The sequence below is a fragment of the Lactuca virosa genome, chromosome 4, assembly GCF_052849685.1.
Source record: "Lactuca virosa cultivar CGN04683 chromosome 4, Lactuca_virosa_CGN04683_v6, whole genome shotgun sequence".
Classification (NCBI taxonomy): domain Eukaryota; kingdom Viridiplantae; phylum Streptophyta; class Magnoliopsida; order Asterales; family Asteraceae; genus Lactuca; species Lactuca virosa.
In genome coordinates this window covers 83300431-83315790 of record NC_136429.1, presented here as the reverse complement: position 1 = coordinate 83315790, position 15360 = coordinate 83300431, and the positions used below count along the sequence as shown (strand labels likewise).

At 31.3% G+C, this 15360-nt stretch overlaps 1 long non-coding RNA gene across 5 annotated transcripts; it reads left to right on the top strand.

The window, feature by feature from the left end:
* The first annotated feature begins 2002 nt into the window (after positions 1 to 2002).
* LOC145105915 (uncharacterized) lies at positions 2003 to 12663 on the top strand. Of its 5 annotated transcripts, none has more exons than XR_013707440.1 (4): positions 2003 to 2121; positions 2263 to 2369; positions 3209 to 3302; positions 12461 to 12663. It is a non-coding gene; the product is annotated as an uncharacterized LOC145105915 (long non-coding RNA). The 5 variants fall into 5 exon arrangements; XR_013707437.1 differs by lacking the exon at positions 12461 to 12663 and adding an exon at positions 10109 to 10358; XR_013707436.1 differs by lacking the exon at positions 12461 to 12663 and adding an exon at positions 8593 to 9119.
* The last annotated feature ends 2697 nt before the right edge of the window (positions 12664 to 15360 follow it).

Here is a 15360-nt window from a genome sequence, read left to right as displayed (position 1 = left end):
TGTAACTTTGGTTAAGATTATTTATCCTAAATAATCTTTTATAAAAAGTCATTTTTAACACTTATTATCTCTAAATTGACTAGCCCGAATATGCGGGCGTTACATATATGAATTGAGTTCTTGTGTAGTTAATTAATTTTTATGGTACCTAATCGTTCTATAAAGTTAATGATTAGAAACTAACAATATGTTTTCTTATTGTAGAACATATATCACATGTTTTCACACTTCCGAGTGTATAGGAAGAAATGAACATTGATGGGAAGCTTGTAAAAAACTTAATGCATGTAGTATTACAATATAATCTAAGAGCGTGTTTAGGTTGAAAGAACAACAATCATGAATTACATCAAGTCATAATCAAATTAAATGAGAACATTAAGAACTAGAACTACAAATATTTCAACAACTTGTTTACAAATATATTTAATATTTCACCTGTTCTTAAAGTAGATTGTTATTTACATTACTTCAGATTTTGCATACAAACCTCCCTTTTGTGACCAAAGTACCTTGTGCAAAGATTTATATACTTTTGTCTCGTGTCTCTAAAAATCGATACTGCTTGCCTTGTACTACTTTTTAGTGCATTATAACAGTGTATTTAAAGTTTGTTGTACCCCTATTACTTGTGGGGTTTGACACACCTAACAAGGTTAATGCAATGTCATTAACGTCCTCCAAATATCTTTTTTTTATGATGTCTTGGCAGGTCAAACACCAAAGGTGAGTTACACCGTGAATGATTGACAAAATAACATGGCTTATTATCGTATTGATGACATACATCCTTCATGGACTGCCTTTGTCAATTCAATAAGTTCTTCACAACTTCGAAAACACAAGTTGTTCGCTGAACATCAAAAGATTGCTAGAAAAGATGTTGAACGAGCATTTGGAGTTTTACAAGCTCGTTTTGTATATCTTCACTGCCCTTGTCTTATGTGGGATAAAGATATGATGAGTAAAATTATGATTGCATGTATCATAATTCATAATATGATTCCTGAGGATGAACGACACACATACTTTCATTATTATGATCCATCCAAATTTATAACTACAAAAGACAAACAATCTTTTGAATACTCTACTCAATGAATTACAAATATATCCAATTATATGATCAATAGGGCACAAGTTCGCAATAGAGAAACTCATAACACTCTACAAAACGATTTGATTGAGCATATATGGAGAAAATTCTGAAGAATAATTAAGTAGTTTGCATCTTTCGTGTTTGAAACTTATTTTATCTATTTTATTAAATATGTTTGATGAATGCAAAATAATTTTTTATATATTCTTATTTAAATTTATGCTTAAAATAAGTAATTTATTTGTTTCAAAATAAAATATTTATTTTTAGTATTTCTAGTAGTTTTTAGTAAATATAAATAAAAATAAATTATATATATTTTTTAAATAAAAGTGGATTGGAATGGGTTGGGTCGGGTAGTCTAAGGATTTACGTTGCAGTATATTTTTCCTCTTCCTTCGTTCCTTCGGATTCAGGGGCGGATCCCGGGGTAGCCCGGGATACCCCTCAAATTTTTTTCGGTAGTGTAATTTTTGTTCACGTATTCCTAAAAAAAAAATCGTTATAGTGTATATATACGCATCCCTCCACTTATGAACACAAACAAACAGTTGGTCTGTTGGTTAAGGCGTTGGCTTATTGAAGTAAAGGTCTCTAGATCAATTCTCGCTTCTTACATATCCTTTGTCTACTTTTGTTTTATTTTCCCAACTATTATATCGCACATCGCTAAACACATATAAACTCAGCCATTTTTTTCTATTATATAAACCTGCTATCCTCACGCTTTATTTGATATCTACTTTGAGTCCCACATCGATTCAAGTATCAAAATATACTTCAACTTCATCTTTATATAACTAGACTTGAGGTTAGCTAAGGATTCGATTAAGATTTGAGTTTAAAACCGAACCAGGGAAACCCAAGTACCCCGGGAAAAAAATTAGCTTACCCTAAAAAAAAAATTGGGATACGCTTTACCACTGTCGGATTCGTAGAACATAAGCCATATGTGAGATTCCTTGTTAGAGAACTAAAACCCTAATCGTAAAAAGTTTGGGTTGTGTTTTTCGGTTCTTCAGGTATTTACTAATTCCTTCTCTAAACGCTTGCGTAATTTTCTTTTTCAATTCTGTTTGTGAGCGTTAATGACTTGCAACAAATTTGATTCTCTAATTTAGAAAGTTAGGAATTCTAATTATATATACGTTCTTGTTCTTCAGTGATTCAATGAGACCCAAACACCCCCGGACCCATGTCCATCTCTCTAACTACGGTCCCCCGAGACCCGAATCTACCCACGGCCATGTCTGCAATCGAAGAACTCTCTGTAAGTTTCATTATTTTTATTCTTTTCTTTATTTTACGTTTATAGGGTTTTTTCTGTAATTGATAATGTTGATGTAATTTTCTTCTGTCAATTATGGTTTTGATTTACTCTTTCTAATTTAGGATTCTACTATCACCCTCTCATCTTCATTTTCTTTTCGTTGATTTTTTTTTTTCTGTAAAATCTGATTTTTTAGGTTTGTTTCTGTCGTATTGTGTTGTTGATCGTTTGATAGATAACGTCTGGTGTGTTTGGTTAGTTTTGTTGCTCGTTTGAGAACGTACGTCTTGTAGATTCAATGTTATGAAAAAATAATTTTATGAGATCACCAGGTTTTATTCAAATTTATGTGATCGTGTAAGACTCCATAAGTTAGTATTTAATTTGTTTCTTGTATCTCTTCCTTTGATCTGCATATTACTAATATTACTAATAATGGAATTCTGTCAAACTCTTGGATCTACTCATATTTCTATATTTAATATGTAAATTTTCATGGCCATAACATGATAACCTCATTTTCTTCTATCTTTAATGGACACGTGACTTCATGAATTGGCAAGCAATGTAGTTGTAGTTCACTCCTAATGTTATCTAGTTATGTTGACCATTCCTGATGATTTGTTTATTACTTTTAAATGTCTGTTATTTGGTACTAAGAAACATCATGAAGTGGTTTTTCTTGTGGAATTATGGTTTACAACAGTCATAAAGCATTATTTTTCTTTTTTCCTTTTCCTGTTTTACCTATATGCATTCTTTACAAAGAATATATCCAATAATATGTGATCTTTATTGTGATTCTACTTTTTACTCGTTTGTAATTTGCATACTTACAGAATTAGGAGAGATGAGCTCCATCAGTGTTGTGGAATGAAATCATTTTTTAATAAAAAAAGCAACAAAGTGGATTCTGATGGCCATGGGTCACCTGTAAGTTTTGACCCCCTCTGTTTTTTATTTAAAATTTTGCTTTAATTTCTTTCAATCTCATTAGGGTATTTCCATTTTATTTGTAATTTTCAATGTGATGCTAGGTAAAAGTGGTAGGTGTAAGGCAATATCCTTATACTAAATGTGAAACAATTTATTCATCATTACATAATCTAATACCTGCCTTTCTTAAGATACACAACCAATGATTTTATTTTTGCTAGTACTAGACCATGCAACCATCTCTGTGCTTCATAATTAACATATCACCATATTAGTCTTTGAGGCTGTCATTGTACTTTTATTATTTTCTAACTAAGAAACTAAATTTGTTTGTTTTTCATTACCTATTAAAGCATTATACTCTTAATTTTTGTACTTATAAATTCCAGCCATGGTAACTGCAAGACATGCATCTTTTTACCGCTTATACCCAAAGGTTTAAAAGTATGGAATCGTTCCTTTGGCACACCCTGCGTACTATGCCTACTTTTTTTCTCATAAAATACCACAAGGACAATGCATCATGTGACGTTTGACCAAATCGTGCATTTTCAAAAACCTTATTAGGTTTGGAATTTGGCACACACCATTTTGTCATAATTGTCTGGATTGGTCATTTTATATCCAACTCTTATTATTAAGAGGAAATATGCATGTGGCACTCCACGTTTTGAAACTCTACCACATAAACATATGCCCCATCACATCGATTGTGTACCTCTTGAATAATTGTACCTTGAAATCCTCTAACTTAACACAAAAAGCTCTCATAATTCTGGCCGATCTTAATGCCTGTCAATAGTTCATCATCAATTTCTTTCAATATTGGGTCGCATGTCATTGTAAAGAATATATCAGGCTTCCCGCCATCTTAAACTAAAGTCATGACATCTAGATATCTTCTTTGCATGTCTCGTGGACTTCCGATGAAGCAATCATGAATGATTAATTGAGTTTGTATTAAAATTTGTTAATCGTAATTTCAATTATAAATAATAAAATACAATTAGCATGTTAGCAAATATGAAACAGAAAAAAAATCAACATAAAAAAAATTACAATTGAAGTTGGAAGATACAAATTAGTAAACATGTTAACATCAATATATTAATAAACTTATCTATACATAAAACATTTGTAAATAAAGAATAATTCAACATACAAAAGTTATGTATAGATAAAACATTCACCAAAAAAATGTATGATATTGATATAGATCAAGTCTTAAACAAACACACACCAAAAATATCAAACATTCACCACTAAATGCTTGACAATAAAATAGACCAAGTCTGAAACTAACAAACATTGAAAATATAAAAATCTCACCACTAAATTTATAAAAAAAGATTTAAAAATTCTTGTAGGAATAATTCTGATGTTAGTTGTTTCTTGTATCTTTGGTTTGAATTCTATGTTGGTTAATTTAGTTGAAATCAAAATGTTAAATGAAAATATGATAATAATTAATAAAATGGATTTTCTTAATTAGTTTGATATCAATAAAAAATATATAAATTTTCTAAAACAAAAAAACTTATTTGAACTTAAATGAACCAGTTTTACTCGAGAATCGTATATTATATGTTTTTTTTAAACACATATTAGGTTTTTACAATTTGATTCCGTATCCGTGGTGTTACATGCAACTTCATTTAAAAATCGTGACATGTAACATTATTCATTTTCATTTTTAAATATAAAAAGGATATAAAAAATAAATCAAAAATGAATAATATCAATCTTTTTGCTTGAAGTCCTATCCTCTTCTTGGAGAGTTGTGACTGAGGAAACCAATAGATAAACGGAAACCATAAATCAATAGCATCGCCCAACCGATTTAACCATGTGTTATGTGTTATGCTGATGCGAATCCTCTAATAGCACTGATAAAACTGTATCCTTGATGTCTCGTATACCAGTGTTATCGATAGCGATAGCGTGGTACTAGCGACCACCTACCTATATGCTATGTAGCGATAGCTATGAAATAGCGACGACTATTTTATTTTTAAGTGAATTAGTACTATTTTTACCTTCACCTAATTAGCAGTTATAACTAATTAGCAATTATAACTAATAAATAAGTTAAAAACCAAGACTATTAGTTCAAATAAGTTCTAAAACATGTATATTACAAAAAAAAAAAAAAAAACAAGTGTTAATTTTAGATATCCGATGCTCTCTTTGACTTATTCAACTAAAAACCCTAAAATGGGACTATTTATACGCGATTTAAAAAAAAATGAACAGATCGCTATGTCGCTATTCGTTATTCAGTCGCTATGAACCCTATAGCGACACACAGTCGCTATGAACCCTATAGCGACACACAGTCGCTATGAACCCTGCATTGTCTTGTCTCACTATTCGCTATAGTGATCGCCATGATGCTATTGACAACATTGTTGTATACACACAATAGGTTGGTTAATTTTGAAATGGTTCAAGGAGAAAACACCTCTCAATAAATTCTCTAAATTAAAGAAAGCCATCATTTGTAGAGGAACAACTCTTACCATTTTTTCTCTCTAATAGACAACGTGATGCTTTTAAACAAAGTACTTTAAATAAATATATAACCATGTAAATAAAATATAAACAGTTTTTCAAACTTACATTTGGATCAATGTGGACATGGACAATGAACAGTTTGTACAAGCTAACATCTCTTCAAATGAAATCCACTAGGACCAATTGTTAAAATATACCATAAATGGGGGTTTAGTAGCAATAAAAATGTGTCAACATACGTGTTTCCATCCATGATTCTACAAAAAATTTCAATGCTAACTTTGTTTATTGGGTATAAGTAATAATAATAATTATTATTTAAATAAATTTGAGATCTACTATAAGGGTGAGAGAAAGGGAGATATCAGATATGATACGTGTGGAGTATTGAAAATAACTATTGTTCAAACTTTTTATGTAAATCTGCTTGAAATTCTATTATGACACAAACTGTGTATCCGTATTGACGACTTATAGTCGAATTTCATGTAAATTTACATAAAAATGTTTGATGAATAGTTGTTCTCAATACTCCACCTGTTTGAAATTCTATTATGACACAAACTGTGTATCCGTATTGACGACTTATAGTCGAATTTCATGTAAATTTACATAAAAATGTTTGATGAATAGTTGTTCTCAATACTCCACCTGTATGCCATAATATTCCACACCTTTCTTTCTTTCACCCTTCTAGTCGATCCCAAACTTATTTAAATAATATTTTATTATTATTACTTATACCCAATAAATAAAGTTAGCATTGATTTTTTTTTTGTAGAATCATGGATGGACACACGTATGTTAACACCTTTTCATTGCTACTAAATCCTTATTTATGGTATATTTTGACAACTGGTCCTAGTGGATTTCATTTAGAGAAATGTTAGTGCGTACAAACTCTTCGTTGTCCACATTGATCGAAATGTAAGTTTGAAAAATCGTTTATATTTATTTACATGGTTATATATATTATTTAAAGTACTTTGTTTAAAAGTATTACGTTGTTTATTAGAGAGAAAAAATGGAAGAAGTTGTTCCTTTACAATTGATGTATTTCTTTAATTTAGAGAATCTATTGATCGAACCATTTCCAAATTGAACCAACCTACCGTGAGTATCCGAGGTATCAAGGATACAGTTTTATCAGTGATGATTGGATGATTCGCATCAGCAGTAACACATGGTTACATCAGTTAGATGATGCTATTGATCTATGGTTTTCGGTTTATCCACGGGTTCACTTCGTCAAAACGCTCCAAGAGGATAAGACTTCAGGAAAAATGATAGGCATCTTTATTTTCCAATTTATTTTTTATATTTAAAAATATAATTAAATATTTTACATGGTCATAATTTTTAAATGTTGTTGGAAAAATCGTCGGTGGCAAATAAACTACTCCCTTATGTTTGTCTTTTTAAAGACATATTCGTTCAATTTGTTTCTCTAAGATTGACCATAAATTTATATATTATATGCGTAAACATATATTGGATTAACAATAATTTAAACAATTATTGGCGATATTTTTGTTATAAATAAGAGAATATAATAAAGATGAAGCTGCATATAACCTACAAACACGACATCAAATTGTAAAGACCTATTATGCATTAAAAAGAAAGCATATAATATACGATTATCGGATATCTCGGATAAAACTGGTTCATTTGAATTTAAATAAGTTATTTTTTAAAAAAAAATTATATATTTTTATTGATATGAAGTTAACTAAGAAAATCCGTTTATTAATAGTTATCGTATTTTCACTGAACATTTTGATTTTAACTGAATTAACCAATATAGTGTTCGAACTAAGGATACTAGAAACAACTAATATCGGAATTATTCCTAGAATAAGTTTTAATTCTTTACGATACATTTGTTGTGAGATTTTTATATTTTCAGTGTTTGTTTCAGACTTCTTTTATTTTATTTTCAAGCATCTGGTGGTGAATGTTTGTGTTTGTTTGAAACTTGATCTATATTAAAGTCAATTTTTTTTTTTTGTGAATGTTTTATCCATACATAACTTCTATATGTTGACGTTTTCTTGATTTACTAATGTTTTATGTATATATATATGTTTATTAATATGTTGATGTTAACATGTTTACTAATGTGGATCTTTCAACTTTAATTATGATTTTTTTTTTGTTTCATATTTGCTAAGTGTAATTTATTATTTATTATAAAAAATGCAATTACTAAATTTTAGTACAAACTCAATTAATCATTCATGGTCAATTTGATTGTAAATAATCAGTAGAAAAATAATAATTGTTATCGAATAAAACATAAATATATACAGAAAAATTAGCAATAGGATCGCATCTCTCTCATTCCTCAAATATGAAAACAAGTATTAGATACTCTCCCAAAATTAAGTAATATTTGATCTTTCTTTAAGAAAATATAGCAAACTTTTTGAATAACAGATTAATATAATACAAATGTAAGGCACTTTAAGAATCTACCCAATTATAGCATTTTAGCTGCTTTCTGTAATAAACAAAGAATACTTTTAGACACCATTTAAGATTTTTGAGAAAACAAAAAAAAAAAGTTTTTACCATATCATAGCAGTCTGCCTCCTATCTTGTTAAATTTACACTTCAGTACTCATACTTTGATTGTTTCCACCAACTAACTGATACATTGTTCATTATGTTCGTCATTATCGTATTACAAACAATATATTTGCAATATGATTATGTATTTGTTTTATGTACTATTGCTTTGTCATTTGTAAATTTGCAAATTTTGAATTAGGGACACAGAAAGCTGTTTTCGAAGCTGTTCTTTCTGATGAAAGAGGGAAATCTGAAACACAAAAGAGGATGATTTTATCATTGTAAAATACCAACAGAAAGTCCTTTCTTTTCCAAACAAAACATCACAAATTCCAAAATATTTTTAAAAAAATCAACTTAACAATATGTATAGAATTATACACTCATAATATACCAACTATGACATGATCCCTTTGTCAATCTATTGTTGCTACTATGGCGTTATATACACTAAATGAAAGTCTGCAGTTCCTGCAAATATATTAGCAAATGATACTCATGTTTTTTGTATTTCTTTAAGCGAAATCTCCGATAAAGTCCCAATATTTTGGCCCAATTTATAGTTTAATCTCAACTTTTATTTTTTAAATAGAAAAAGTTCTGATTATTTTATATTTTGTCCAAATTAACAAAACAGTGTTTATTTTTTTTTAATAGAAAATGATAGATTATCTAATAAAATTATAGATAATTTGGCCTTTTTTGTTCAAAAAATAAATGTTGGGATTAAACCGTAAAGTGACCCAAAATATTGAGACTTTATCAGAGATATCCATTTCTTTAATCCTTTTCACGTCTATTTTTTACATGTAATTTATAGATGAGCAAATATAACTTATAAGACGTCGGATATGTAAATATTATGTGTTTGAATTCTTCTATCTTTTGAGACTAAATCTTTATTTTTGTTAAATTCATGCGTTGAACTACCAAATAACAATTGTTTCGGAAGTGTTCCTCGAATCATGTAAAAAGTATTGCATTATGTATATCGATACATTACAAACGTGAAAAAATATGAAGGATGTGTGTGTGTGTGTGTTCTCTATATTTATCGTGTGGATGTAGAGACTAATGTGGACCAATCATTTCAAAAACTTATACAAGTGTAATTTTGTAATCTTGGCTACTAGTTATTTTTGGTAAATTGTTAAATTAAATAATATTCCTTTCAATAGGATATCGGTTTTAATTGAAGCCTAATTCATTTTTATTAACCCGACCCACCCACGATTGTAGAAGACAACACCCACGATCGAAAAAGACATGAGGGCCAGAGAGCTGGCCCCTTCGCCGGCCAACACCATTGGCCACCATTGCCACCCAACGCCGAGAAAGGCTTTAGCGATATTAGAAAAATATGATTGTTTCACCGATCTAGGTTTAACTCTATCTGTTTAAATTTCATCTCATTCTAATTTCGATCTAAGTTTGGATCTTGACTGAACGCCACTTGTGATTCCCTTCATCTCTCTATCGTCTTCAGACAAATATCAAGCCAACATCGCCAACATACACACCCCCACGCATAGATAGGGCTCAAATCAAGAAAAAAGGGGAAGGACATATGATTAAGCTTTAGATGAAGGGGAAAGGGATGCTATTAACCCACTACAATCTCATTAGAAATAAGCCCATAAATATTTGTTTATTATTTTTCATATAAAAGCATTCTCACAAAAAATTATTCTTAAATAATTCGATTTTGATGGTAGTTATTCTTAAAGAATGCGTGAAAGGAACACGATGATCAAGGGAATGAAGGATGGTGTGCGAGATGGAGATGAATAATAGTCATTGATCTTCCAAAAAGAATGCAGTTTTCATTGTTTGTTTGTTATTAGTGAGTGTTACATTATCATAGAATATTATATAGAGCTTTTTATTTTTTAAGAATGCGATGAAAATATATATTCTATCATAATGTGTATTCTTTTATGGTTCAAAAATATTTTTATTTTTCAATATATTCATAAACATATTCTATTATAATGTCCGAATTAAGAGAATTATTATCTCTAAAATCAAATTTCTAAAATTAATAGATCTATTACAATGAGATTTATGTGATTATTCTATTTTCTTCAATTTAATAATATAGGTAAATCACTTTCTTAAAACAACTAAAACCATTGGTCCACATTCATCCCTACATCCACACAATAACATATATATATATATATATATATATATATATATATATATATACACACACACACACACACACACACACACACACACACCTTCAGCATCACTGCGTTTCATAATACCTCATGTCATGGCAAACCTCCCATTCTTCTCGATAACATGTACATGGCATCAAAAAGATAAGAAGTCAATATACTTAAACATGTAACACCCGTTTTCCAGATTAAATCAGTTGAGGGCTCTGAGGGATCAAATGTAAGGTTTTTGGGAAAAACCTTGTGCCGCGACGTGGCAAGCCAATTTTAGGAACACGCATTTTGGATGGCAGCCACGACGTGGCATCTACTGCAGCCCAAGCCCACGATTTCTAGGGTTTTCTCCATATTTAAAGGCCTTAACTCTAGGGTTAGGTCATTTCCATCAGCCTCCAACCTCCTATCTCGAAACCCTAGCCTCTCATCTTGCATCTTGAACTCCTTGTTGGTGTTTTGGCCATTTGAAGGTTGTAGGAAGGCTTTGTTGAGCAAAGGATCAACTAACATCTTGTCTCCATGTCTGCATTTTCTAGACTTGGGTAAGTCTCCAAGTTCCCACCTTTATGGTTCATTCTTTGTAGATCTAGGTTTTGAGCTCATTTTCTTCTTAATATGTTGGCATGAATGGTTGGTTCTGATAAAGTTGGCAACTTATCACTTCTTGAGGTCCCTTGGTTATCTTATGTTCCAGATCTAGACTTTCATGTTGTTTGGTGCAATGCATGGAGTTTTCACTCCATTTCTTACCCTTTTTGACCTAGTTGTGGGAGTGACATGCATTGGACATGCATGTCCATAAAGTAAGGATTTTTATGGTTCATTTAAGGGCAATGAAGCCCTTTGGAAAGTTGGAGCAAAGGTGACTTAATGGATTAAGTCCTTAATGTGAGAAAAATGATTTCTGGCAGTGGCCACGACGTGACCAAAGAATGACCACGACGTGGTGGAGTCTCGCTTCGTGATTGTTTTGGTCCTGACATTCCATGATGTGGCCAAGGAAAGCCCACGACGTGGCAACGTCCTGCGTGTCGCCTATTTTGTCTGGACATGCCCACGACGTAGACAAGAGATCACTATGTCGTGGTAGATATTGACCTGGTTGACCGTTAATTGAGCAGTGCATGGTGTGAGAATGTTGTTGTACTTCTTCGGTTCTTCAGTTCAAGTGAGTTTCTCACTATGCCATGTATATATATATAATATACTTTTGCATGGTATGATAGTGGTACTGTTAGAGTACAAGTATGCTAGTTAAGTAGGTTGTCTCCTTGTTATGCTTATGCAATATAGGACCTTTGTTGTCTTGGTATGCCAGACCGGTAGGGCCTTGCTTGTTGATTGTATGATACTGCTAGGTGTCATGATTGGTTAGGTTAATGATAGTATTGACTGTTGTTGAATGTTTACCCTAAGAGATTGTATGCAGTCAAGTGGGATAGTCTGAGAACTCTTGGTCTAATGCTCGACTACATGGTTCTTGTTTGATTTATTGCTTTTGGGTGGATCATTTGTTCGAATGTCTATCTCATCCCGACTATGTATAGCTTTGGCATTTGTATGGAAGGTCAGGATTTGACCCCAATTAATAGTACAGAAGACCAGGATGTAGCTCTTGGCAATGGAGTTTAAGCTGGGCTCGTTTACTCCTTGGGCATGGCTCGTTATGTATGGTTGGATGGGGCCTGTATGTTTGTTGGCGGGGTTTGTTATGTGAGTTGGGTTGGGCCCGTTATGTATGATATATGTATATGGATAGGAGTTTTGGTTGCTCGACTCTAGAGTCGAGGATTATATGTGGATGCATTGTATTTATGGTGGAATATGTAGTATACTGGAGAATTCATTAAGCTTTATGATTACAGTTGTGGATAAAATATTTTGTAGGTTGTTCGTGAGAAGAAAGCTCGGCGGGGTTGTACACACGCATCTAAAATATTCGTTTCTGTGGTTTTGTAAATTAACTATGATAATGTGCGATTTTACCAAATGAATGTTACTTAATGATTTCAGAGATAAATGTTTTAATTGGTTAATTTATTTTGTAAATGAAAAATATATTTGAAATTTTCAGGATGTTACAAAACATATATTTGGAGCCTTGCCCATTTATCATGACCAATATTTTCCAATTAATTATATTACCTTGAAATTGAATGTTGAAGCCTAGCTAAACTCTCTTCGAAACCTGATATTATATGTGTTTTATATGTCTACCAAAGTAAGACTACAGCTGCTTGATTTATTGTAAACCTAAATCGCAGTCTCATATTCAAACTTTGACAACAAACCTTGTGATATGTATTTGGGAAGACATGCCTAATGGAAATGTTAAGTGGAATTGATTTCACACTCTCTTACTCCCAATTGTTGGATTATGTAGAATCTATAAATGGTTTTAGAACCAAATGGATTTATTTTTCAAAACAATTCAGTTTTGATGTATTTCATTTCTTGTTTTTATATATATATATATATATATAATGGTAGCCGAAACAGATAACTTTCTTATGCACAACAATTTAGGTTTTAGAGTAATATACAAATTGTACAATTTTTTAAAACATAAATTATTATGTAAAAAAAACGCTTCCCAAAAAACCATACCTTGTAACAAAAAAAAAAAAAAAAAGTTTTGGAAGCAAACGATTTGTTTTTGATTTAGCTTTGGGTTTTGTTCAATCTTTTTTTGTTCGATTTCAGTTTTTCTTGCCCATCCCTATAACCCTATTTCCGGAGAAATGAAGCGAACTAGCAGAATTATCGTTCCTCGATTGCTATAATTGTGGAAGCAATGTCTCGCAGTTCCATTTCTACCGATTAAAATTCTTAATCCTAGAAACTCAAACAGATTCTTCTACCGAAATCGTCTACCGCGGTGAAAGGTAACTTTCTTGTCAAATATTTTTACTTTCTTTTTTTTTTGAACAAGAAATATTTTTACTTTCAGTTTCATCTTTTCAATTTCGCTTTGTTGATTGCTTGATTATCTAGGGTCTAATTTTTTATATCAATGCGATTTAGTACTCACTCATAGGTTTCTTGAAGTAATGATTTAAATCTGCTTATGTAGTTGAGTAAGTCAGAGCATAAATGTTAATTGATTTCTTAAACTATGTTAATTCACACCTTGATGGTTTATGGTTTCCTAATTTTATTATCACAATTTGATTAAATGATCATTTAGTTTTCGGCAATTCTAGTAGTTTGATCCATTTGACACGTGACTTATAGCCTTTTCAGTTTCTTGATTCTTTAAGTAGCATTTGATCCTTTTATTTTCTTTTGAGTTGCTGTTAAATTTTAGAATAGTTTTTTCTGGTTCAGTGGTTAATTGGTCCTTTAGATTATTCACACCTTTTTCTGCCTCTGTAACTGAGTAATAAACTTAGCCAATTGTCTTCATGTTTTTGTTTTCTAATATTGTCTAATAAAAAGAACCAGTAACATTGCTTTCATTCATTTGATCTTTACATGGATGTCACAAAAAAAAAGGTCGAATGGCTTGGCCATCTGATGTGTGGGGAATTAGGACATTTTATACAATGTTGATCTTGGTACTTACATGTTTACATTAGTTTAGCTTAGCTTATTCTGATTTTTCATTTCATTTTAGATTTTATTAGTTTAGTTAAGACATGTACTGATATACAAATCTATACTAGCATTACTAATGAACTCATGAAACAGTTATGTTAGTTTAATTTCAATTTCCTGGTTTTCTGTTTAATACAAATAGTTCTGTTTTTTATTTGGGTAATTGGGTCATAAATGATGATATATGACTGATTATATTTATCATAATATGAACACATAAACTTTTTATAATTCGTTGTTGGATTTTCTAGGGTTTAGTATTTTGGTTTTTCCACTTTGCGTCATCTAAGACTTCTTTAATATGTCTACGCACAATTAGATTGGCTATCGTGTATACTTTTTGTTTTTTTTTTTTACTTGAGGATCCTTTTCATATTTGTGCTTATTTTCTCTTTTTCCTTTTGCTAAGTATAGGAATTAATGGCCAATACAAGGAGTAGGAATAGAAACCAGAATCATGATGATGCATCTTGTAGGAAGAGGTTCAAGACTCATGACAAAAGTGTTGTGATACCTTGGTCAGGCCTTAACCATGATGTGCTTCTTTTAGTTCTAATGAAACTGGGAGCCGTTGATTTTATTGCATTCAGTGGAGTTTGCAAGTCATGGAGATCACTCGCACTCCCAAACAAGAAGATGTTTATGCAATCCAGACCACCAATGTCGATATGGATCAAAGATTGTCCTTATAAGAAAGAATGCTATTTAGAAGACTTTGAAGGAATAAAGTTCAAAATCCGCCTTCCTAATTCTATTGGCAGGAGATGTGTTGGATTAACTTGTGGTTTCTTGATCTTGTTTTGGGATTAAAGTCCCTGACTTTTGGCTTGTGAATCCCATCACAAGGCATCGACTTTATTTCCCTCCGTTCCCTTGTTTAGCAAAGTGTGATCCAATTAAGGCTATCCTTGTCTTTTCACCTTCAATATCTGGGTGGGTGTTGGTGGCGTTTCTGAAATATAGTCATTCAATTTGGTTTTGTATATTGGGTAAAGGAGAATGGATTCATGTCTACTCCGCTTACACCCTCCTTGATTTACTTGCTTTCAAGGGGAAGATATATACCCTATCATCCATCAGTAGTTATTTATGTGAAGAACTTAAACTCTATCCAAACCCCAAATTGACATTACTTAAAACCAATAATTTTCCAAAACCGGCTTGGAGCTTCTTACATCGGGAGTTTGTAA